Below are 24,936 nucleotides of genomic sequence, written 5' to 3'. Positions count from 1 at the left end.
GCCTTGATCCTCGTTGGCATTTGAGTCTAGGTCTCCTGTGTTGGAAGTACCCAGGCCAGGGGACATTGGACCAGGAGAGCTGGAGGTAACCCCCAGGGAGTAGCTGCCTCTGAGCTGGAATCTCTGTTGACCCTGAGCTGTCCTGTTTACAAAATTGTGATTGGTAAAGGGTGTGGGCTCTTTGACCAGAGGGCCAGGACTTGAATCCCAGGCCACGCACCTTTGGCCGTGTGACCTTGGCAGACCCTTGACTTCTCCAGCATCTGTGTCTGCCCATGTGCAGCCCCAGGGCTCCTTCTGGCCCCGTGTAGTCATAAGGGTAAACCAGTCTGTACCATCAGCACTTAGTGCCCTGCCTAATGGGGGCACGCCCTCAGTACAGCATCCCACAACTGACCAGGTCTCCCACTGGCCTAGGGAAGGCAGTACCTCAAGTGACATAGAGGCCATTCAGACTTTCCTTTGAAGGCTTTTCTGGCCCCAGGGCACCTTTGAAGGAGAGGCGCCTGGCTGGTTGGTGGCCAGAGGAGCGATGGCCTTCTCCCCAGGGCAGTTGTGCAGGCCAGGACACTCACTCATGTACACTTGAGGTCTTCTGGTGTGAGTGGGTGTATCACAAATGTGTGTGTGAGTGTCTATAGGGTTTCTGGCTCTAGAGATGGAAGCGCTGGTTGTACTCCCTGCTGGATGGGGACCTGCACCAGCCTTCGGTAAAAACCACCAGAGTGCAGCCTTAGCACTGTTCTTCTGTGAGGGTCAGGCACGTGGGCTGGGCCAACTCCGATGTCCCCTGCCAGCCTCACTTAGTGCCCTCCCTCTTGTCCCTCTCCTTCCAGATAGGAAGAACCAGCTGCTCCTGGCCTTGCTGAAATGCACAGGTAAGTGCACGTGCCCAGGTGTACCAGCGAGGCCCTCCTGGCTGTGGTGTCCATGAGGCCAGCCCCAGAGGCCTCTTCTGTGGCCTCGGTGACTTGTCCTTGGGGCCCATCAGGACCTGGACTGGGGAAAGCAATATTTTGGCCTCCTGCCCCTCCAGGAATAACTTGAACCTAATGTCCAAGGGACAAGTCTCAGGACCCTGTAACTGGAAGTCCTGTCTTGGGCCACCAGCTACCTGGGTAACTGTTGACAAGGATGTAGGTTAGAGGACGAAGGGTGGGGAGGCTTTTTGTCAGTAGGAATCCAGTGGAGCCAGGGCTGCAGGTGGGGTGGGGGAGCCTGGGAGATGACTGGTGTCCCTCCCTTCTTCCCAGAAATTTTCAGTCAAGTGAGGGTCCAGGTCAAAATAGAGCCCTGCACGCAGTGGCCAGAAGTTGAGAGTAATTCCTCCCAGCAGATGAGCCCCTGTTACCTGGATGCCTCAAGTGGGCAGGGCAAAGAGGCGGGGCGGGGCCAGCACAGGAGGCAGGTGTCCTTGGTGGGGACAGGCCAGCGAGGGCAGGGTGGCAAGGGGAGGGCACAGTTCTGAGGGTGGGCAGGCAGTTCTTCATGGGTGGTGCTCAGTGGCAGAGCAGCAGCACGGGCATACAGCCCACTGGGCCAAGAAGTGCTGTGCTCCAGAGAGCACGAGGGGTCCAGGGGCGCTGCAGGGAACCCACAGGCCTGCCCCTTGCCAGATGCTTGGGTCTGGGTTTGGGGCCACCTGGCTTGCTGGTGGAGGGGAGTTTTGTGGACCTGGCTTTTGACCCCGAGTGAACTTGGCCTGTTCGCCCTATGGACTCTGCAGGGGGCCAGGGCTGGACTCTGTCAGCCTCCTGCTAGCACTGTCCAGCGGCCTGTCTCCACCAAAGACACCAAGCTGCAGCTGTGCAGGGACACTGTCTTCTGCCAGGCCCTGGTGGCCACTGTGTGCACCTCTCCAAGCAGCTGCTACTGGCTCTCAGTTACCACTACAACAACAATGGCGAGTATGAGGAGAGCAGCTGCAATGCCAACCGCAAGTGGCTGGAGTAGGTGGCCGCCACTGGGGTCCTGCTGCACTGCCAGTCCCTGGTCGTGACAGCTGCGGTGGTGAGTGGGCCTGGTGGGTGGGAGGCCCCTCTGCCAGTGTCCCTCCCAGCTGGCACCCATGACCTAGTCTGTTCACACAACAGTTATTAATTGAGCACCTACTGTGTACCGCTGTTAGGGAACTGGGGTATACCAGTGATCAAGGCAGCCCCTGTAGTTGGGGATCTTATGAGAGAAACAGACCACGAGCCACAGACCAGTGGTGTTCAAGCTAGGCAGGGGACACTGGCTGCATCTGGAGACATTTTTAGTCATGGCAACTGAGGGATCCAGGAGTAGTGTTACTGGCACCTGCTATACAGAGGCCAGAGATGCTGTTTAGTTCCTATCACAGTCCCCAGGACAAATGCCTGTCATGCAGGTTGGCTCTGTGCTGGCCAGGCCCAGCCACTGGCTGTCCTGTGGGAACTGTTGCCTCGGAACGCCCTCCCCTGGCCGAAGCCACACACAGGCACTCTGCTGGCAAGAGGTCTGCTCTCCCTGAACCCAAAAGGTAGCAGGGACACCAGTCCTCAGTATCTTCTCAGAGCCAGAGACTGCCCCATCCGCTTGGTCTCTGATGTCAGGAGGTGCTGGGTGCTGACTGCTGGGGTCTGCAGCTCACCTTCCAACTGGGGAAATTGAGAAGAAAGGATGGAGGAGGGAGGGGAGATGGCAGGAAAAGTGGAAGACTGTGCGTGGAGTTGGCTTGGGGACCCAGGGTCAGAACTGGTCATGTTGAAGAGGTGACATTTGAACTAGTTAGGTGGATGGCCAGAGGAACAGCGTGGGGCAGAGGGAGCGGCATTGCTTGGGTCCCCAGTGGAGGGAGTGTGCCCTGGGAGCAGTGAGGCTATTGGGAGGAGAGTTCATAGGCCCCTTCTGTAGGACTGGGGCTTTATTTTGGGGCATAGGAGACTTACAGGCTTGGGGGCAGGTGAGAAATGTGATTTGGGTTTGATTTCAAAAGGTAACAGCCCAGGGAGAGGTGGGTTGTTTGGGGGATGATGAGGGGGATGTGTGAGATCCTTCTGGGACGTGGACAGTGCACCTGTGGGGGGTGGCTGGGAAGTTGGGGGGTATGTGGAGCATGATCCACCTGTCAGGGCTTGGCCCTGGTTGTGTATGGGCGAGGGGAAAGAGAAATCAGGTGTTGTGATCTCCTGGAGGAGCACGGGAGGTGGGCAGGAATTTTTAAGTTAGTAACTGTTGTCCGGATAGGGAGGAGGTGGCTTTACCAGGTCACTCAGCAAATCAGAGCAGAGGCAAGTTCTGACCCATGGGGGCCACAGGACAGGCTGTGGGGTGAGCCATGATTTCGCCCTCAGAGCACACCTGAACTTGGTGCCCAGGAGGCCCCAGTGTAGCCCGATGCCTAGATTCAGATCCCAGCACTGTGAGGTGAAAGCCTGGTGTGGGAGGCACCTGAGGTCCCTTCACCATGTCTCCTTGCAGAAGGGGAAACGGACGATGCCGGAAGACATCTGGGTGACCCTGTCAGAGCTGGACAGTGTCACCTTCTCCTTTAAGCAGCTGGGTGAGAACTGTGTGGCCAGTGAGTGATTCCTCCCACTCCCACTATAGGAGTTGGGATGCTGAGGCCAAAGGGTCTGCTTGGGGCCCTGGTCTCCTGTGTATAGGTCAGCTACCCAAGGTGAACCTGAACCCAGCATGTCAAACCTCATGCCCCAAATTAAGTGGAAAAACAGGAGTTCTCTCCCATCAACCCAGCTGTCTTCACCAGGTCTTAAAAGAGGTCCACAGCACTTCTCATTAAAATTCCACCCTGAAGTCGTCCTTTGGAGTGAAGATTTCAGGTTAAGGACTAATGACATAATTGACTGATGTTCCTTAGTCCTTTCTCCCTTTGTCCTGCCCCCCCATCCATCTGACCACCCACTACCCAACACCCACCACACACACATGATTTGAGTGCAGTGAGCACTCAGTACTCGGGGACAGGGTCTGGGCCACAGTAGAGGCAGCATAGCCATGGTCCTGCCCTCCTCATGGGTCTCACCTGGAGTCAACTGGGGGCATCCCAGATGCAGATCCCAGTTGCTGGCTGCTGTGGCATGGGGCCTGGGCAGGGGGTCCCTGTGTCCTGGGGTCCCTGGGGAGCTGTCCAGGTGACCTCCAGCCAACACTGAGAGCCCTGTGCTTGCTTCCAAAGCTCTGCTACTGTGCATGGGTCCTGGGAACTTGCCAGAAAGACTGATTCTCAGAACCCACCCCAGATCTCCTACCTCAGAAACTCTGCAGTGGAACTGGGGTGTCCATGTCACAAGCCATCCCCAGGACTGCAGTGCTCATGAGGCTGAGGGCCACACTCTAGATCAGCGCTTCCCTTTCTTTCATTTCACTCCATGAAAAACCCCTGAGACCCCTTTTCTTCGCTACCACACGCCCTTGAATTTGAAGCACTGCTGTAGCCTGTGTGTCCATGTGCTCTGCGTCTGGCTCGTGAGGTCTGCTCTTCCTCAAGGACCGACTTGCGCCTCCTTGGGGCAGTGTGTCCCTGCCAGAAATGCAGACTGCTGCACGGGGTTCGACTTTTAGGGGCCAGTTTGAGCTGACTGCAGTGCCTGCCTGTCTGGGGCTGGGCTGGGCTCAGGAGAACCCCAATCAGATAGTGATGCCTGCAGGGTGCAGCAGGGGCTCCGATAGCTTCATTTTGACCTCCATGCCTTAAGCTCTTCCTCACATGTGAATAAGACGCAGGTGCTGTTTGAGGGCAGCTTTTGCCAGATGGGCCTGAGCTACTAGGCAAGGGGTGACTAGAGCACCATGGGGGGACTGTCTTGCCTGCTGGGCAGTCACGGCAAAGAACACCTGTTGAAGTCGTCCAAGAGGGAGTGTGGGGCTGTCTGAGGCTACACCTGTGGGACGGGAAGTCTGAGGCTGCTCCTCAGACATGGACATGGAAGTCCCAGGGTGCCATCCTGAGGCTTTGAAGAGGGGTTCTGAGGCTATCCCTCTGGAGTGGGGTCAGAGGGCAGGGAAGTCTGAGGTTATCCCTCTAGAGTGGGGAGGGCAGGGAGGTACTAGGGTGCCACTCTGGCACCTGGGAAAGGGAGATCTAAAGCTGCTATGGCAGAGGGGGTAGGGCTCTGAGGCCCCTGCAGACACCAATGTCTTCTATCACATAGAGGGCAGACGGCAGGCGCTGAAGGTGGTCTTCTACCTCGACAGCTACCACTTCTACAAGCTGCCGTCCTGCCTGGAGAGGAGGGCCAGCCTCCGAATGCATGTCATGCTTTTCATGAAAGGTGAGCTGCAGGCTATGGGTGACCACGAGAGCCAAGCCAAGGCCACTGAGCCCTTGGGACCCAGCCCTGCCCTCCCTCCTCTCCTCCACAGCTCTGGAGAATGTGGAAGGGCCTCCTCCTCCAGGCAGACAGGAAGCAGAGGATTTTCAGCAGGAGATCAATGCCCAGTCCCTGGAGAATGTCCAGCAGTATTACCACAAGCTCAGGTATGTACTTGGGCCTATGTCGGGGCAGGATTCAGAAAGCCGCCATAGCAGGTGGCAGGCATACATACCCTCAGCATGAGGAGCAGACCAGACCCTCTTTCTGGAGCACTTTGCCTGCATGAGAGTCTGATGGCAGCGTGCACTGTAGGTCATGCTAATCCATTCTACAGATGGGGAAGCTGAGGCTCAGGAGGATACACAGCATGCCCAAGGTTACATGGCCAACAGTCTGGCTTCAAAGCAGGTCCTCTCTGCTGAGCCAAGCTGCCGGTTCACTCTGCTTGGGGGCAGGAGCTGAGATGGGGCCCTGGTCTTCTTGGGCCTTGAGAAAGGGGTGTAGTGCCCTGGGCCTCATCCCATTCACAACCCACGCAGGGAGAAGTGGAGATTTTGTCAGGAAGAAGCACAGGTCTAGGAGCTTGCCCATTGCCCCTCCCGAGTCCTGCCTAAGTGACAAAGGGTGATTGAGAGGGATTTTATCTTCTCCTGGCCTGCTTTTGCCATTTGGAAATGGGAGACGGATGCTTCTGTCCATTTGCTGGACAAGAACATCTTGGTGCCCTTCTGGATTGACCAGGCCATGAGTCTCTTCTGTGCTGTTTGTGGAGTGTTTTAAATACGGGCTCTGGTCATTCACTTGTTCACCCAGAATTGGTTCATTGGGACCTTATGCGGGACACACACCGTCCCCGTGTGTGGGAGTCTGTCCTCTTCTGGGGCAGGAACTGCTAAGAGTAGCCAACCTGTGCTGTGAATAAAGACGTATCAGCACGAGGGTGGCTCGCTGCTGTCCTCTTGTCTGTGGCCCGTACTGCGTTCCACAGCCCAGCTGAACAGTGTCTCTGAGACCACCTGGTTCCCAGAGCCTGGGTCTTTATGGTCTGTCAACCCTTGTGGTAGAGGGGGACAGACTTGAAGCCAGTGAGCACAGAACAGTGTCCAGTGCCAGGTAGGGACAGGGCTCCGAGGAGGTGAGGAGAAGCAGGCTGGGTGGAGAACCAGGTGGGGCTGTCAGGCTGCCTATAATTCCACCTAGAGCAGGAGGCCAGGCTGCCCAGCTGGGGTTGGAGGGTGGGGCCCCCTTCAGCCCGTCTTTCTCCCTCAGGACATTTTACCTGGAGCCGTCGAACCTGCCCACAGACACAAGCACCACTGCCATGAAGATCGATCAGGTGTGTCCCCAGCCTGAGTCTTGGCTGGGCAGGGTCCCAGGGTCAGGACTCCGCTGGCAGGGTGTCCTCCAGACACCCTGCTGGCTGTGCCTTCTGGTCCCGGGAGTCCCCAAGGTGGTTCATGCTCACCATGGCCTCTTTCTCTCTTATGCTCCGTGGTCATCGTGGGTTTCTCTGGGGCTGGGGCCCCTGCAGGCAGCTGTGGACCCCATGCCAGGCATGGCTGGGCCCTGCTCTGGTTTCCTCCTTCACATTTTTTATTAGTCCTTAGAAATTGAAAGATCTCATAGAAAGGGAGGCTTCTAGCTTTTTTGAGAAGTGGAGAGACATGAGATCTGCTTTGGGGCTTCTTCCCACTGGCCATGCTTGGCTTGTGCTGGGCATGACTGCCCCATGGGCCCTGCTGGCCTTGGCTCCTGCTGCTCAGTGTATCATGGCCCAGCCTTCCAGGTTCGAGGCAGGCCTCACCCTGGGCTGGTGTGCTGGCTTTGGGGCTTTGGCTGCTGTGAGAGAGGTGGTGGGCATGTGCTTTGGGCCTCTAATGTGGCCAGCAGGATCTCATAGGGCACAGGAAGGAGAGCCACCACCTTTACCTCCACACGTGGTTGGGGAAGCAGGGACAGGGGAGGGCTCCTCCTCCTAAGGGTTTGGAGGGCATGGCCTGTTTGTGGTTAGTCAGGGACATACTGGGCAGTTGAAGTGAGCAGGCTGGTAGATGAGACCTGAAATATATGTCGAACATTGAGTACCAACTTGAGGGTAGTAGGGAGCCACAGATTGATCTTGATTTATTGATTTCTGTATGTTGAACTGACCTTGCATACATGGGATGAAACCCACTTGTTCTTGGTGCATCATCCTTTTGAATATGGTTTGCTAATATTTTAAGGATGTTTGCATCTATATTTATCAGTGCTATTTCTCTATCATTTTCTTTCCTTGATATGTCTTTGTGTGTTTTGGTATCAGGGTTATACCAGCTTCATTAAATATATTTAGGAAAGTTTCCTCCCTTTCAATTTTATGGAATAATTTGAGAAAGAATGCTGTTAGTTCTTCTGTAAATGTTTGGTAGAACTCAACTTAGAATCCATTAGGGTCTGATCTTTCTTACTGTGGAAGATTTAAATTGCTATTTCAATTTATACTTGGTATTGTTCTGTTTAGATTTTATACATTTTTCTATTTCACTTTGGGCAGGTCATATATGTTTAGAAATTTGTCAATGTTTTCTAGATATTGCTATTTATTGAAGTAAAAATTTTCAACATAGATTCAGATAAACCTCTTGATTTCAGAAGGATCTAGGGTGCAATCTCCTTTCCATCCCTACTACACTGTTGATTTTTTCTCTCCTTTTAGTTAGTTTGTCAACTTTGTCTTTTTCAAATAACCAACTCTTCATTACATTGATCCTGTGTATTGTTCAATTATTCTCAATTTCATTGATTTTTCCTTTGGTCTTAACTATTTCCTGTCTTCTACTGATTTGGGGGTTTAGTCTATTCTTTTTCCAAGGCCTTGAAGTGGAATATAGGCTTATTTATTTGGAATCTGTCAAGTTTTTAAATGTAGGCAAGCAGTGCCGTAAGTTTTTCTCTTAGAACTGCTTTTATACAATCCCAGATACATTGGTATGCTCAGTCTTTGGTCTCATTAGTTTCTAAGAATTTCTTAATTTCTATTCTCATTTCTTTTTTGATCAATTCTGCATAAATACCTCCCTGTATTTATGCCATTTACATTTTTTTTCTTTTCTAATAGAATACATGGGATTACATCAGATTTTGACTTGCTAATATTTGATTTTTTAGCCATGAATATGATCTATTTTGGAAATGCATCCAGTGTTGCTGAGAAGAGGGTAAATACAGCTCTTTGAGATTGGAATATTAGGTTGGTTATCAGTTAGGTCCACTTTATTATAGTGTTGACTAGGCTTAAAGTATGTTTGATATTTTGATGACCTGTCTATTGGTGACAGGGGTGTGTTGAAATCACTCAGTGTTTTGGGTTTGGGATTTAACTCACTTAACCTAAGATTTAGTATTATGTTATTGTGTACTATTTCTTTTGTGTAATTGTGTGTGTGCACATTTGTGTCATAAATGTTTACTATTCTTGTAACTTCTTGTTGGATTGTTCATGGTACCATGATAAAGTGGCCTTCTTTGTCTCTCTCTTCTGATTAATTTTTGCTTGAAATTTATTTTACCAGTATTGAGAAATAGCTACTCCTGCCTGTTTTCTTTGACCATATGCCTGGAAAATATATATATTTCCATCCTTTTACCTTCAATCTGGGGTTGTTTTTGCCTATATGCTATGAGTCTTTTCTTAGCATCATAGAGTTGTATTCTGGTTTTGACACATTCTACTAATCTGTGTCTTTTAATGGAGAAACTAAGACCATTAACATTTATTGTTAGTATGGATATGTGTTTGTTTCCTGTCATAATTTTTGTTATATTTTATCCTGGTTTTTTTTTTTTTTTTTTTTTTTGCGATACTGGGGATCAAACTCAGGGCCTTGTGCTTGCAAGACAAGCACTCTACCAGCTGAGCTATCTCCCCAGCCCTTATTTTATCCTGGTTTGATTCTCATTTTGTGGATTATTCTTTTTAACTTCCTCTGTTCGTGGTCATTGGGAATTGGTTTTTAGTTCCTCTGTGTGTAGTATATCTTTGAGTATCCTTTGTAATGCTGGCTTGGTCCCTTGAATTCTTCTTGTTTCTTCTCTTTTTTACTGAAAAATATTTCACTTGTATTTAATCTACATAAATTCTTGTCATTGAATGTTTTTATTTCCCCCTCAAATGTTAAACTGTGTTTTGCTGTATATAGTAACCTTTACTGACAGTTGTTTTCTTTTAGGGCTTGGAATATCTCATGCCAGGACTTCTTAATATTTAGGGTCTTAACCGATAAATCAGAAGTGAGCCTTATTGAGTTGTCTATAATTTGCGACCTGATGTTTCTCTCTTGTGGCTTTCAATATTCTTTCTCTCTTGTGGCTTTCAGTATTCTTTCCTTTTAGTATATGCTAAGCATTTTGATTATGATATTTCTCAGCAAGCATCTCTTTTTACTGTAAGCCCCCTCTTTGGGGTCCTGTAAGTCTTCCTTTTATGGCCATCTGTCTCATTCCTCCTATGGGAAAAGTTTTCTGCAACTACCTCTTTGAAAATGAAAAGGTCATTTAGACCTTTAGTTGGTATCTTCATATTCTCTTTATCTCAATGATTCTCAGGTTTGGGCTCTTAAATTTGTCCATGAATTCTTGCATGTCATGATCATGTTCTACAGGTTTTCCCTGTAGTACCTTCTGTGTCCTCAAAGACATACAGTCTATCTTCAATGCCTGAAGCCCTGTCTTCAAGGACTGAGTTTCTATTTTCTTTGCAATCTAATCTGTTAGTGATGCTTTCAAGTGAATTTTTAACTTGATTGATCATGCCTTTCATTTCCAGGAGTTCAGTTTGGCTTCTTTTCGTATTTATTTCTTTATTAAAGTGGTCTTTAATCTCCTCTAATTTCTCTCTTAATTCCTCCCTTATATTTTCTTCTAGTTCTTTGATCATTTTGATAATAAGGTTTATTAAAACACTCTTTCCCTGGGTTTTAGTCCACCTCATCAGTGGGATATTTGTTGGGGGATTGTGAATTTGGAGGGATAATATTTGTTTGTTTTGTCATGTTTTCAGAGATCTTGGTCTTGTGAAACAATTTTGGTGGATTCCTCATCTTTTTCCACATATCCTTTTATGTGTTATTATTTGTTTGCTCTGGGACATCTCTGTTTTTAATATGTGTAGATGCCAAGGAGTTGGCCCCAATTTCCTCTCTTTTTTTCCTCCTTGGATTATTTTTAATGGTTTGTGTGTTTTGTCTCCTCCCTTTTTTGAGTTGAAGTAATATCAGGGAATGTTTAGTTCAGCAGCAGATTCTCTCCACCTGTGAACTCTTGGTGTCGTTCTGGGTTTCCAGCACATCATGGAATATGGATGCAATAGACAATAGTGATTACTGTTGCAGACATACCACAGAGTTAAAATAAATTCCCAGATCCTACACTGATGTCTTAAACATTAGTTGGTACCAGTAAAGTAGAACAGTGAATTTAGTAATTGTTAAAAGTAAAACCAATAACCATGAAGTAGCTGTGGCTTTAAAGCCAATAGCAGGTGTCAGCCATATCACCAACAACAGTAGGATTATGGTAGCATTAATGGTGGGGGCAGGAGTTAAAATGTAAAAATACAGTTAATTAGGGGAAAAGAATGTGTCTTACAAAGTTTATTAAGATTTATAAGAACTTGAACAGAGAGAACACAGAAGATATGTGGTAGGTAATGATCATAAAAAGGTGGGAAATATAGAAGAAACAAGGTTTTGGGCAAGAAGAAAAGAGAACAATAGAATTTGTTTGTTACTAGAATATAAGAGAGAATGAGATGCCTGGGAATGATGCTCAGTGGTGGAGCACTTGTCTAGCACATGTGAGGCCCTGGGCTTGCTCCTCAGCACCAAATAAGAATGAATTAAATAAAGATATTATGTCCATCTACAACTAAATTTTTAAAAAGAATGAGTGTTGAAAAATAATAAAAATAATACAAAATAAACCATGCTATACAATCCAAAAAGCTGATCCCTCACAAGAAATGCTAAAAGCAAATAATTATGTTAAATTATGTATATACGAGAGAAAAAGAGACAAATATGTGTATTTATGTATGTTCCTCAACCAATAAGCACAGGTGGATCTCAGATGCACCCCCACACATGAACAGAATAAAAAATAAGACAGAACAAAAAGGTTAAAATATCCAAAATCTTAAGAGACAAAGGAAGAAATCTTCTCCACCGAGGTGGTCAAATATCTGACTGGAATGGGTGGTCCTTGTCTATTTCCAATAGTATTTCTTTTCAGTTTTTCTTGAGTTATGCACTGATAGAGCAAAGGAAGGAGGTGTTAACCCCTTCCTGTTTTTGTGTTACCATTTCATATGTTCTAAGATTGAAGCTATTTTATTTAAGACAAACTTTCTCCTCTCCTCCATGAGGTGGAATGTGTAACGGCTTAATATCCATTGGCTTATTGTCCATCAGGACCTGTTTGATGCACTCCCAGGCTACCGCTTCTGCAGCTTTATTTAAGGGATGTTCCAGCAGCTGGCACTGAGATCTAGTTGGCTTCAGGTATAATCAGGGTTTGCTGGATGGGGCCTTCTTTGGAGAGAGTTAATTGACCTGCCTCTGGGCTATAGAGCAGCCAGTCAATGCTGTGGAACTGGTACTCAGGAGCCTCCCAAGAAATCCAGTCATGGTTCATGGGACTGATTCTCCAATCACTGCAGCCCATGGGCAAGTCTCTCTGGATTTAAGCCTTGAGTGAATTCACCCTCACCTGCTCATACTGTTGGCCCCTTTCAGATGGTCTTTGAGTTGCCAAACACAAAGGAGAAATGAGTAGAGACCTCCATTGCCCTTTCAACTTGAATCCACTATATACAGTCTACTCTGTTCATTTCTCTCGTGTTCTGTCAGGCACAGCCTAGACCCCTTAATAGTCACCCTCTATGATATTGCGGCTGTGCTTTTATATATGTGTGTGTGTGTGTGTGTGTGTGTGTGTGCGCACATGTATGTGCATGCACACATGCATAATGTGTGTTTCTTGATGTCACAGGTATTACAGATGCCATAGTGACACACTTATCCCCAAATGGCTCCACCTCAGCTCTTCATGGCCAGTTCAGACACAGAGCTTGATTTTTAAGCACCAAAGTATGGTTTTAATGCACCAGTATATAGTGCAATCTCTGAGTTGTGTAAGTTTAGGCAGTGTTTTTGATGTCAGATTTCTCTGTAGCAAGACACTCCAAGGTGCAGGGTGTAATTTAGCCTCCCATGCTCACACCCATAAATGACAAAGCTGTGCCAAATTCACTCCAGCAGTCACTGGTGGTGGGCTATGGTGTTTTTTTTTTTTTCTTCTGGTTTTCATACTCAAATTTCTGAGTCTACAAGGCTCTTTGAGTGTTCAGTATTTAATTTTGGTGAAATCTCTCCTTCACCCACCTAGGCTGAGAAGCTTCACACCCACTGCTTTGGTCTTACAGCTTGGAATGCAGCTTCTTCTACTCTGCTGCCTTCCAAGTCTCAGAAATTAGCATTTAAAAAACATTTTCCTCATGTTTACTACAAATATCATATTCCCATTATAATATTTTAAGCCTTGTTAGGTTACACATTTTTAGAAATTGAAATATTATGTCCATTGCAAGCAACACCTTCTCTTTCGCCTCAGCTTTGTCCATTAAAAATGAAAATAATTTAGTGTCTTTAATTATGCAAACAATAGTTCATCAATATTGATCAGTATTAAGCTCATTGATATGCACAATTTCTGAATTATGGTTTGCCTAAATTTCTAAGTCACAGTAAGTAGCAACTAAAACGGCATCAGAGTAAAAGAATTTTGAAAATAGATGTGTATTAGAGTCCTAGAACTGCATTAAGACTGAGAACATATTTCATAGCCTTATTTTTATTTGATCTTAATTGTTACACATAAGAGTTGAATACATAATGTATAGATAGGAATTGTTCTACGTAGTAGTGTTGTCAAGTTTATCCCAACAAAATTACACATGCATGGAATTTGATTTTAGGTCATGATTCAATCCCTTTCCTGCCCTCTTCCCTCTGTCCCTCCTCCCCTCCATTGTTCTCTTTCCTCTTCTTTGATAGACATCCTTTCCCTTGTGTATTTATTTAGTTTTTATTGGTTCTTTTTACTTACACATAACAGTGAAATTGTATGTTCTTTATTTATGCATGCACGTACCATCATTTTTTAAGAGTTCATTCTCCATTGTCTTTTCTTTCTAGTCCTTCCAGTTGGTCCCTCAATATTTTTCTACACCATGACCTTCCCTATATCTTCTCATAATTATAGCCTTTCCTCCTCTTCTCCCTTGTTATACTCTATCTTCCACTTATGAGAGAATACATTTGATCTTTGAGATTCTCAGTTTGACTTTTTTACTTAACATGGTGTTTTCCATTTCCACCAATTCACTAGCAGTTAACATAGTTTAATTCTTCTATATCGTAAGTAGGATGACATTGTGTATGTATACAACAAGTTCTTAATCCTTTCATCCATTGATGGACATCTGGATTGATTTTATAAGGCAATTCTTGTGAATTGGACTACTATAAATATTGAAGAAACTGTATCACTGTGTTATGGTGATTTTTGTTATTTTACAAAAATAAATAGGAGTGGGATGTTGTGGTTCCATCTCCAGTTTTCTAAGGAAACTTTAAAGTGCTTTCCAGAGTGATTGTACTAGTCTACAGTGCTTCCAACAATGCACAAGTTTCCTTTCTTTCCACAGTCTTGCCAGCACTTATCATTGTATTCTTGATCATTACCATTCCAACTGGAGTGATCTTAAATCTTATTGTATCATTTCCCTGATTGCTAGAGATGTTGAACATTTTTTGTATGGTTGTTGTCCATTCATGTTTCATCTTTTAAAAAATTTCTTCTCAGTATTTTTACCCATTTATTTGTTAGGTTATTTTTGGGGTGAAAGAAGTTTTCTCAGTTATGTATGCTGGATAGTTAACCCTATCGGTGGAGTAGGTAGAAAAGACTTCCACCCATTCTCCAGGGAGAATATATTTTTGTATTCAGCTTTCTAACTTATAAGGATAACAGAAAACACAGAAAAAATTTAAGGAAAAGCAAGAGTCTACTTAGTCTTATCTTTTAAATTCAGAGCCCAATTTCTTTGTGAATCATTTGGAGCACGAGTGTCTGATACTGATATCTGGAATTCTGACATCATAAATGGAAGAGATTAAGAAGACTTGAGTAACGTGGAAGAAACTTCCATGTTATTGAGAAGCCTATACCTGCAAATTTAGTTCTTCATATTTAAATGTTTGCTATGAAAAATCAATGTGAAATAACTGTTAAGCAGTGGCAAAGATGTGCCCGTAATACAGGATACATGATGCACAGTTTTGTAAAATTTCTCTAACAGTGAACCAAGGTACCTTTCTGGTAAGGCTTGGTATTTTGGGGAAAGTAGATATTCTTTGAAATGAAGATTGATAAATCCTGATTTAGAGTTGGAAATTTGGCTTATTAATTATATAAAATACTTAAATCCCGTACTAATATGTTTTAGGGTATAGGACTATTGAGAAAAAAGATGCAGTCTGTTTTCTCAAGAAATGACTAGAGTTTATGTGGCAACTCTAGGTGGAGGAGCAGCATTGCAAAGAGCATGGAAGTGCAGTGGGATGAGAAGGAAGAAATCACCCTTAATTTACTTATATACTTATGTTCAGACAGCATTTTGTAAGAGTTTTAGTTCAGTTGTGGTTTTGCAAATTTACTGTTTTTGTTGTTTTCCAGAATGACCATACATCACTCTTACTTACCATAAAGTATAAAAAAGAGCTGATGGTAGAGATTTTAATTCAGAGAAAAGCAAATGTACATGTTGTTGACCTGAAGGGAAGGTACAGTACTTTATTCTTTTATAAAACCTTAGTGGTATAGTAATGATCACTCAAGCAAAAATGATTATTTCAATAGGAAGAACAATAGTAATACAATTATTTAGAATAGAGTGATATATATAAACAGAAACCAGAGTTAGGGTATAAAATCAATTATTCAACCTGAGCAATATAAATAAGTGCAAATATGATTCAAAAGTAGTAGCAAATGTTTCTTATTTGGTTTGTGGTCACATGATATTTTGTCAGCTAAAGAGTTTTTCTATTAGTTTTGTAAAGTATGGACATTTACTTTACATTTTGATTCAATATTAAAAATTTTAAATTTTCTGTTGTATTTTTAACTTCTACTTTTGATATAGTTCTTTTTGAAATGATGTATTGAGCATAAAAAAGCATTTAAAATTATTTTTGTAGTTGTTTGACTGTTCTAAATTGCTTTCCTTTTAGAATATTGAAGTTACATTATTCCTAAGTGATTATTAATTTCTATTGCCAGAAGCTGTCAGTTTTTTAACAAATTTTGATGCTTTTGTTTTTATTTGGAAGGGGTAGGGAAAAGAAAATATTTTTAATGAGATAAATGTTTCCTTTAATAAAAATAGATATAGACAGTAAAGAGGAAAAAAATAAGCCTTAGATTCATGCATAACTAGTTTCTTTCCTAGCTTTTGTAGTGCATCACCTTGAAAATAATACTTATGACTAAATATAAATATATTTCCTGATCACTGTTAGTAGTAGTAGTAGTAGTATTATTAGCAGCCTGGAAATAACCTGTTTTGTTTGATCTTTACCTGTGAGTTACAATACATTACATCACACTAGGAATGAAATGGAGCTTTCTTCATTGAAATCTTTACCACTTTCTGGTAAATGACTTCATCATAGTTACTGTTCATTGAAGGATTTTAAGTTTGTAACTTCTCCCTCATTGGGAAAAGAAGTTTCTTTTTTTCCTTTTAGACTTTGAGGTGATTTGTAAAACTGAACATTTGCTCTCCCAAGATGTTTATGTCTATTAGTTTGTGTAAAGTAAGATGTTGAATTGGAAAAATATCACAAATTAGCTGTTCAAATAACTTTATTAAAATACTTAAGGTTGAAGTTATCTCTCTTATTGTAAAACAACGCTCATGTTTTCTCTGGAACATGAATCAAACACATGGGTGAGCTGCTTCTCCAGAATGGTACTGATGTCTCTGCTGCAGATAACTGTGGACAGATGGCATTAGCTTCTGCTGCTGCTAGTGGTCATAGTGGGTAAGTGTTTACATTATATACTAATCAACCTTGATTGGAGGCTCAAAGTAATAACAGCTATTGCATTTTACACATGAGGTGAAATTTCATGGTACAGCTATGTATGAAACAATAGTGCGTTAGAGAAGTTCATCAGCCAGCAGTCCTGCAAGAGTCTAGATGAGAAGTGGTGATGAATGTGAGTTTTCTCCAAGGTTCCTTTCTTCCCTCTCCTCTCCTTTTCTTCCCTCTTCTCCTTATACATGCTAGTGAATTGCTGTACCACGGAAATGCATCACTAGCCAGTATCTTAGGGTTTCAGAGATTTTATCATCCTGGTTCCCAGTGTTATCTCTGTCATTCCAAGTGTAATTCCTGACCATGGGGTATAATCAAAGTATGACACAGTTTATACCCCATGGTCAGGAATTACACTTTGAATCATACTTTGATTTTCCTTATTAACTATTTGGATCTTGCAATGCCCAGTTGAGCAGAAAATCTTTATACCCTCCCCTGAAAATTAGCTTTTCCACCATCCTTTAATTTCTTGAGGACATGAGGATTTTCTTAAAGTCTATGGAGAGGGAAGAGGACTTTTAAAATACTTTTGTTTCTGTCAAGTATGTTGCTGCTGTGTTGCTCTGCAGTCTGGTGATGATTACCTTTTACTACAAAATGCCCTTATTGATTCCAGTCCCTGAGTATTCATGGTAATACACTCTTAGACTTAGAAGTTACAATATGATTTTATGTTAGGGTTCAACCCCTATTTTTGGAAGAAGCCCTTAATCTTAAGAGAAATTAAATGTAGAAGAAGAAAGAACTATTGTTTATAGGGACATGGAGATGACATTTTCTTAGTTCCAGTTATTATCATTTAATATACTTACTTTATTGTCTTCAATTCATGATCATTACATCTTACTTTCTTTTATCTTAATATAAGCTCATGGGGGCAGTGGCATGTGTGTGTTCACCCAGCTATTTGGGAGAATGAGGCATGAGAGTTGCTTGAGCTGAGAATTCCAAACCAGCCTGGGTTTGTGAAATCCCAATTCAAAAACAAAAGAAAATAGAACAATTTACAAATAATTGTCAAGTTAACAAAATGTCTGGGCTTACAAATTTGAACTGCATATTATAAAGTCTGATATTATATCTATGTTGTGTAAAACATTTTTATGTATTGAATATGGTTTTTGTTTTTCATATTAATATTGAAATTCTAATTTTATTAATTTTTTATATATAGTCATAGAGAATTAATTCTTCAATATACAAAAGAAGAACCTAAAAATTCTGAAAATATCAACCCAAGGTAAGATTTCTGAAAGTGAATTTTTCTTGGTGTTCATGGCTAATATCAAAAAATAAGAGTATATGAGTGCAGTGTCAGCAGTCATGTAATCTTGGTAGCTCAAGAGACTGAGGCAGGAGAATTGCAAGTTTAAAGCCTCAGCAACTTATTGAGACCCTAAGCAACTCAGCAAGATACTACCTCAAAAATTAAAAAAAAGGACTGGGATATCTTTCAGTGGTTCAGCTTCCCTAGGTTCAATTCCTGATGTGAAAATAAATAAATAGGAATAAGAATGTTCTGATGGCAAAGGAGCAGTTAAAAAACTGTGTGTGTATGTATAATATATATATACACATATACACACATATATATGTTATTTTCATATTGTTCTTCATTGTTCTTCATTACTTCATTTCATTACTTTCTGTGCTATTATAACCTGTTATTTACTAATTAAGCAGCTATCATTAATAGAAGTTGACTTTTGTCCCATGTTCCCATAATTAATAATTGCCAGGCCTGCAGTTAGACTGTTTGCTTGGCTGACAACTCCATTGTATTCCTCCACTATATAGGTTGATGCCAGTGCAGAACTAGAATCAAGATGCAGGTCTATATCATCAATTCAGAAGTCAAAATCAGTTTTATGTTAATTTTGATTCATTATTTATGTAAGCAGCCTGCTTAAAAAGTTCTAGGAAAAATCTCACAGAGCTGTGGTCACATGTTTTCTTCATAAACAAGATCAGGCTAGTTCTGTAGAGGAATTATTTTACTTGAAGTCAAAAATACTTTTGTGTAGACTATGTTATATTTGATATTTTAATCCTCTGTTTAGAGATATCTCTACTTCGTGATTTTCCAGTTTGGTTTCCTTCAATACCCTACCCCCATGTAGTTATATTTTTTAAAGCTGTTTTATAAATCAAGAGTTACATGTCCCTTCAGTCTACTATTCATAATTAGTTTTATGAAGAAATTTTTTCTTTATACTATTTTTTTCACTGATTAAAATCTTTTCTTGAATTTTTATTTTTACTTTCTGTTGTGCTCTCTTGCTGTTTCTTTTTTTATTCTATCAAACGAATATTCTTTTTTTTCTATTGACTGAATCAAAAGCTCAGAAAATTTCAGAATTTTAAGAAATTTTAGCAGCTAATCAATGTACTCACTCATCCTGCAATATGTGTTTGACATGCTGGCCAAATGATTGTCATGATGGTGAACTTGAACTTACAGATATTAAAGGGACTTTCCCGAGTATTGAAAGGGATAGCAATGAGATTTGAACTGAGGATCCTCAATTCTAAATTCAGTGCTTTTCTTGATTATCGATGTGTAGTGAGTGTGCTTACAACAGATATAATAGTTTAGGAGTGACTGTGGAAAGCAACTGAAGTAATAATGGGATTACTAAGTGAGCCTAGCGGTAGAGTATCAGAGTGAAACTAACCAAGGGAAGGGCAAGACTGAGAAGGAACATCACTGCATTGGTTAGGAATAAGGGTTATATAAAATAGACCAAAACCTTGGGGTTTATGACCATTTATATTAACACAAAACAGATACTCAGGACATAGAATATGGGATACTCTCTAGAAAGGCATATTAAAATAGAATTTGAAGGGTGTTCTTGTTTGTTTAATTGGAATATGTGACAAAATTCAAGGTTCTGTTGAAAGATATTAAAATAATTTGTGACACTAGGAAGTTTCCAGAGTTTACAGAGATGTGAGAGTGGCTTAGAGATTAAAACATTGGGGACTAGAATCTGTTGAATATATGGATCTACAGCCTCCAGCAGGTGTCCATTCTCCTCCACTTCTTTTCCCAACTCACTGATGTCTTTCCCATGTTTTTGTGTGGTAGATCATGGTAAATCATGGAGATAACTCATGGGCAAGTCATCCAAAAGCTTCAGTTCCGTACTTGGTAATGTGTTTATGGTAAGGCCTGTGATTGAGACCCCTTTTAGCTTATTTTCCAGAATCAGAAACAAAAACAGAAAAAGCTCTGTCTTGGTCCTTCGTGTAACCTTGTGTCAGGAATCTGCATCTTCACAGTATGTAGATTTAAAAGATGGAGAGTTCCACTTAGTCTTGCAAATGAGAGGCTGAGGAGTTGGGTCCTGGAAGAAGAATGATATTTCAATAATATTTAGGGAAACACAGGCACAATTACCAGTATTCTGCTTTTATAGCAGTCTTTCCTCTTGAGTATCTGATTGCCTGTAAACGTAAGTACTTGCTAGTTTATGTGGATCTGAATAAAGTGAGACCTACACAGGTAAAAAGGTATTTTATGATTTACAATATTTCAGTGTGCCTGACTATTCCCAATAACAACATATACTTAAACTTTCAGTGTTTAAAAATTTTTTTAAGGTTTCATGAAACTCATTATACTGTTTTTTGGTAAAGGGAAGAAATAGGTTTTATTTATTTATTTATTTTGATGGGTCCTGGGGATTGAACTCAGGTGCACTTAACCACTGAGCCACATCCCCAGTCTCATTTTATATTTTATTTAGAGACAAGATCTCCCTGAGTTGCTTAGGACCTTGCTTGTGCTGAGTTATTTTTGGTTTTGTTTTTGTTTTTCCTCTCTTCTTTTGTACTGGGGACTAAATCCGGGGATGCTTAACCACTGAGACTTATCCCAAGCCCTTTGTTTTATGTTCTGTTTTGAGACAGGATGTTGTCAAGTTGTAGAGGTCCTCACTAATATGCTGAGGCTTGCTTTGAACTTAAAATGCTCCTGCCGCAACCTACCAATTTGCTGGGATTTCAGGCAGGCATCACCACACCCTGCAAAATGGAATATTTTCTGTAGGTGATACCCATTCTCAAGAGCCAGTACCACAATTTTCAAGCTAGCTTACTTAGTCTTTGATCCATGGATAACCAAGAGAGAGGGCAGTCTGCATCTTGCTACCTTGTCTTGGGTTATCAAAGGTCTGTTCCACTTCAGGTAAAAAGAAAATATTATGATAGCTATTAATTGGATCTCAAGTTCAGCCTTCAAGACAGGCAGTTTCTGAGAATAAACAGTTCTCAAGTTCTGCCAATTTAGTGGCTGTCAGCCTGAAATGGAATGAAGAGTGTGTTCATTGAAGGGCTGGATTGTGGCTCAGTGTAGAGCACTTGCCTGACATGTGAGACGCTGATGTAGATTCTCAGCACCACACATAGATAAATAAATAAATTAAAGGTCCACCAACAAAATGGGTACATTCATTGACTATTTCATAGTTTGAAAAAGTTGAAGCAGAGTTTTATAAAACAGCTTATATTTTAATCAAATCAATCAAGAAATAGTATTTCATATAGGTGAATCCAAATTTTTACCAGAGTTTATTGAGAAAAACCTACCTACCCTCTTTTTTTTACATTTTTGCTCTAAAGTCATCCCTCTGAAACTGATCCTGATGGTTCCTGTCTTACATTGGATGAGCACTCCTATCAATCTCATTTAAAGGTAAAGTGATCTTTTGTACAATTAATTTTCTTGCTCTTACTATTGAGTTTTGAGGTGTTAATACTTGAAACTTAGCAATGGTTTCCCTGATATATTTGTTGCAAATTCACTCAGAAAAGAAAACATTTTAAAAGAATTACATTGATATTTTTTAACATGTATAAATGGCAGTGTTACATTGAGTATTTTAGTATAGGGGGATGGAGGAAACTGGGCTAGAAAATACATATGACAGTAAAACTGTATTAGGAATGAATTTCTCATTTCAGAAGAAATAGAAAATTTGGTCAAGGATTTTTTGTTAGGTTTGCATTACTATGAAATTTATATCATACTTACATGACTTTTAACATTTATTCTCAAGTTATTTTTTGTAGAATCATGGAATTTCCCTCATACATACCTTTAATTTGAAATAAGTAAAGCACATTGCTCACAGTTTTTTTTTTTATTGAACACTTTATAATTTACTAGCATACGTTTCTAGGAGAACATTTTCATTATTTCTATTCTTGGCCCCATTTTAATACTAAAATAATGTTAGAAATTATGGAAACATAGAAATTTAGAATATGAATATTAATTTATGGATTAGGGGCTACAGTTGTAACTCAATAGTACAGCACTTGCCTAGTCTGTGTGAGGTACTGGGTTCAATCTTCACCATCACATAAAACTATGTATATAAATAAAGGTATTAAAATATACTCAATTTATAAAATATTTGCATTTAAAAGGGATTTCACCATCCTTTCTGGCTCGTTCCACTAAAAGTATATTTAAAACTCTTCATTTAATTGAAGATAGATGTCTCATGCAAAATAATAACCAGTTCTAGAAGCAGAGACTCTCATAACCATATGATGATGTTACTTTCATAAATTTTAGTATCATAGTGTCTAAAGGTATCCAAGCCCTTATGTCACATTCTGAGATCCCAAATTTTAAACGTTACTTGCTTAGTTATGTAACTATTCACTTTAGAGCTTTTGATTTTTAATGAGACTTTCAAAGTTCATAAATATATTTGCATGTTTTCTGGAGCAACTACAATAAGATTTCAAATATAAATAACTTCTTAATTTTTTGAAAATAAATTTGTAGAAAAAAGTTGCTATATAATGAATTGTTCTAAATAACATGCATGAAATGACTATCAGTTAATTCTACTGAATTCTAAAAATCATGCTTTAAGTTTGTATTCACTTTTGATGTCTGGGATATATAAATTCAGGTGAGTTACCTTGAATTAGTGCCATAAAAAGAGGCAATCAAGTTAGAGAAATGTCATAAATATGAAAGTAGGAACCATAATATCCTCCAAGAATCCTCTAATAATGAAGCATATATTTGGACTTAAGATGAAAATTTTCATGTTTTTAAAATGATTTACTCCAAGACTCAGTATTCCCCTGCAGAAAACATCTCTCCAATGTCTGTTCTTTGAGCCATCTCTGTCACCGTTCTTTGGTTGTTTAGTAAATCTTCATTTAGTAACTGTGTGTGGTTTCCATTCACTGCCCCCAGAAGATTGTGGCATTCTTCTTCTCTTTCTTGGAAGGATAAACATCTATATTTACATTTATTGTTAGCTATTTGACACACATGATGGACAGAGCATACACTCTTTGTGATTCAGACTGATTTTATTTATAAGGCACTCTTAAACCTCAGGTCTCATGCTTTCACCTCATGAGATAATTTGTGCCAATAAAAGTCACAAAAGCTCATTCAAAAGATCACATTTAATTTTCTAACTTTTTTAAAAGCACTGTAAACTACAGATGCCTATAATTTATCCTAGGTAATTTGTATTAATAAAATAGTTTTATGAATGTCAGTATTTGTGCAATTATCTTGGAGGTAAGGGGAGTAATATTTCAGATCTTTCTTTTATCTCTAATCACTATCACCCCAATGAGAAGACATAGCGTGGTAAGGTGAAGAATTGAAGTTTGATTTTGTGTTGGCATGACTCTGAAATGTATTCTCTTTCTCTTGTATCCTGCAGTAAAGGAAACTATTATGATAATTTTTCATATTTGGTGCATTTACACTAAATATTTTTTCCTTTTAGAATGTCCCAGAAGAAGAAGGAGAATCACATAAAATTTCTAATGAATTCAGGAGAGAGGGTAAGCTATTTAAAGAATACCTATTGCTCAGCTGCTCATTGCTTTGAAATTATGGAGCTTTTTCATATACTCTGTTTTTATTATTATAGAATCAAATACTGACACTGGGGAACCAGAAAACAGAACGTTAATTGACAACTGTAATGCTGATTGTAAAAAGAAGAAGGTGGTTGAAACCAATCTTGTAGAACGTCGCAGCATAAAGAACAATCCAGGGTTTTCTCTTCACATTAGTTGGCCCAAAGGTAAAACTAAAAAAAAAAAAAGATTTTCTTCTCAATTGTTTTTATATATCATCTATCATGTGCACATAATGATGCCAAACAACCTAGATATAATAAATTTAAGGCCTCGGGGTCCTAATAACAAGGATAGCAATGTATAGAATCAACATTTGTAGAATATGGTGGGAGTAGTCAATTCTGTGGTAAGTCATTATATAACAAAAGAATCAGAATGCAAGCCAAAAGCACAACTTGATTAATATAAGTTGAAAGAGTTCATTTATGAAAGGAAAGTTATACTTGGTCTGTGTTATGTTATGGTAAGTTCCTCCTCTTTCTAATTCCTCAGGGCTTTGTAATGAAAGGCCATTGAATATTGTCAAAGACTTTTCCTGCAGCTATTGAAATTAACTTACGATTTTGCCCTTGATTCTTTATGTGGGGTATTAGTTTTATTAGTTTTCATATATTAAACCATTCTTGCATCCCTTGAATGACACCAGCTGCCTCATGGTGTATGGTGTGTGTGTGTGTGTGTGTGTGTGTGTGTGTGTGACCCCAGAGACTTAACCAAGGTGTACTCTGCAACTCGCCACACCTCCAGCTCCTTTTGTTGTTCACTTTGAGCCCAGGTGTCTAAATTGCCCAGGTTGACTGAAACTACAAATTACCTGACACAACCTCCTGAAATCTGGGAATGCAAAAATACACCACTTTGTCCAGCAGTGTTTGTTGTTTTTAATGTGATGTTGAATATATTTTGCAAGTATTTTATAAAGATTTTTAGACTACAACCCTCAAGGATATTGGCCTGAAGTTTTCTTTCCTTGTTGTGTCCTTCCTTTCCTTTTCAATCAGGGTAATACTCACTTTGTAGAATTACTTTGGAAGTGTCTTTCCTTCTCTCTTACATATAATGGTGGAGCATTGGTATCAGTTCTTCTTTGAATATCTGATAAAATTCAGCCCTGTGTTCACCTCTGGTCCTGGAGGCTTTTTATTACTCCTTCAATGTAATTGCCTTTTATTAGGTTGGAATTTTGCATTCCTTGGATTTATATTTTGAATTGTTTAGATTCATATGTACTGCTTCATACATATATTCTAGGCTTTCCATTTTATACCATGTTAGTCTTCATAATGTTTTTCTAGATATTCCTGTTTATTGAACAAAAAGTTTTCCAGATAATTCCCAGTAGTGTTCTGGATTTCAGTGATATCTGTTTTAATATTTCTCTTTTGGTTTCTAGGTTTATTTATTTGTTCCTTCTTTCTCTTTCCTTTCATTACCTTGGTTAGGGGTTTATCAATTTTGATTCCCTTTTCAAAAGTAAACTCTGTTCCTTTATTACTTCATAGTTTTCCTTTATT

At 40.9% G+C, this 24,936-nt stretch overlaps 1 pseudogene; it reads left to right on the top strand.

The window, feature by feature from the left end:
- Positions 1–24,936, top strand: part of LOC124974175 (phosphatidylinositol 3,4,5-trisphosphate-dependent Rac exchanger 1 protein-like) — an 88,396-nt pseudogene that overhangs the window by 18,156 nt on the left and 45,304 nt on the right.

Source organism: Sciurus carolinensis, unplaced genomic scaffold, assembly GCF_902686445.1.
Source record: "Sciurus carolinensis unplaced genomic scaffold, mSciCar1.2, whole genome shotgun sequence".
Lineage (NCBI taxonomy): Eukaryota > Metazoa > Chordata > Mammalia > Rodentia > Sciuridae > Sciurus > Sciurus carolinensis.
Note: the sequence above shows the minus strand (reverse complement) of the source record. Positions and strands in the feature narration are given on the sequence as shown.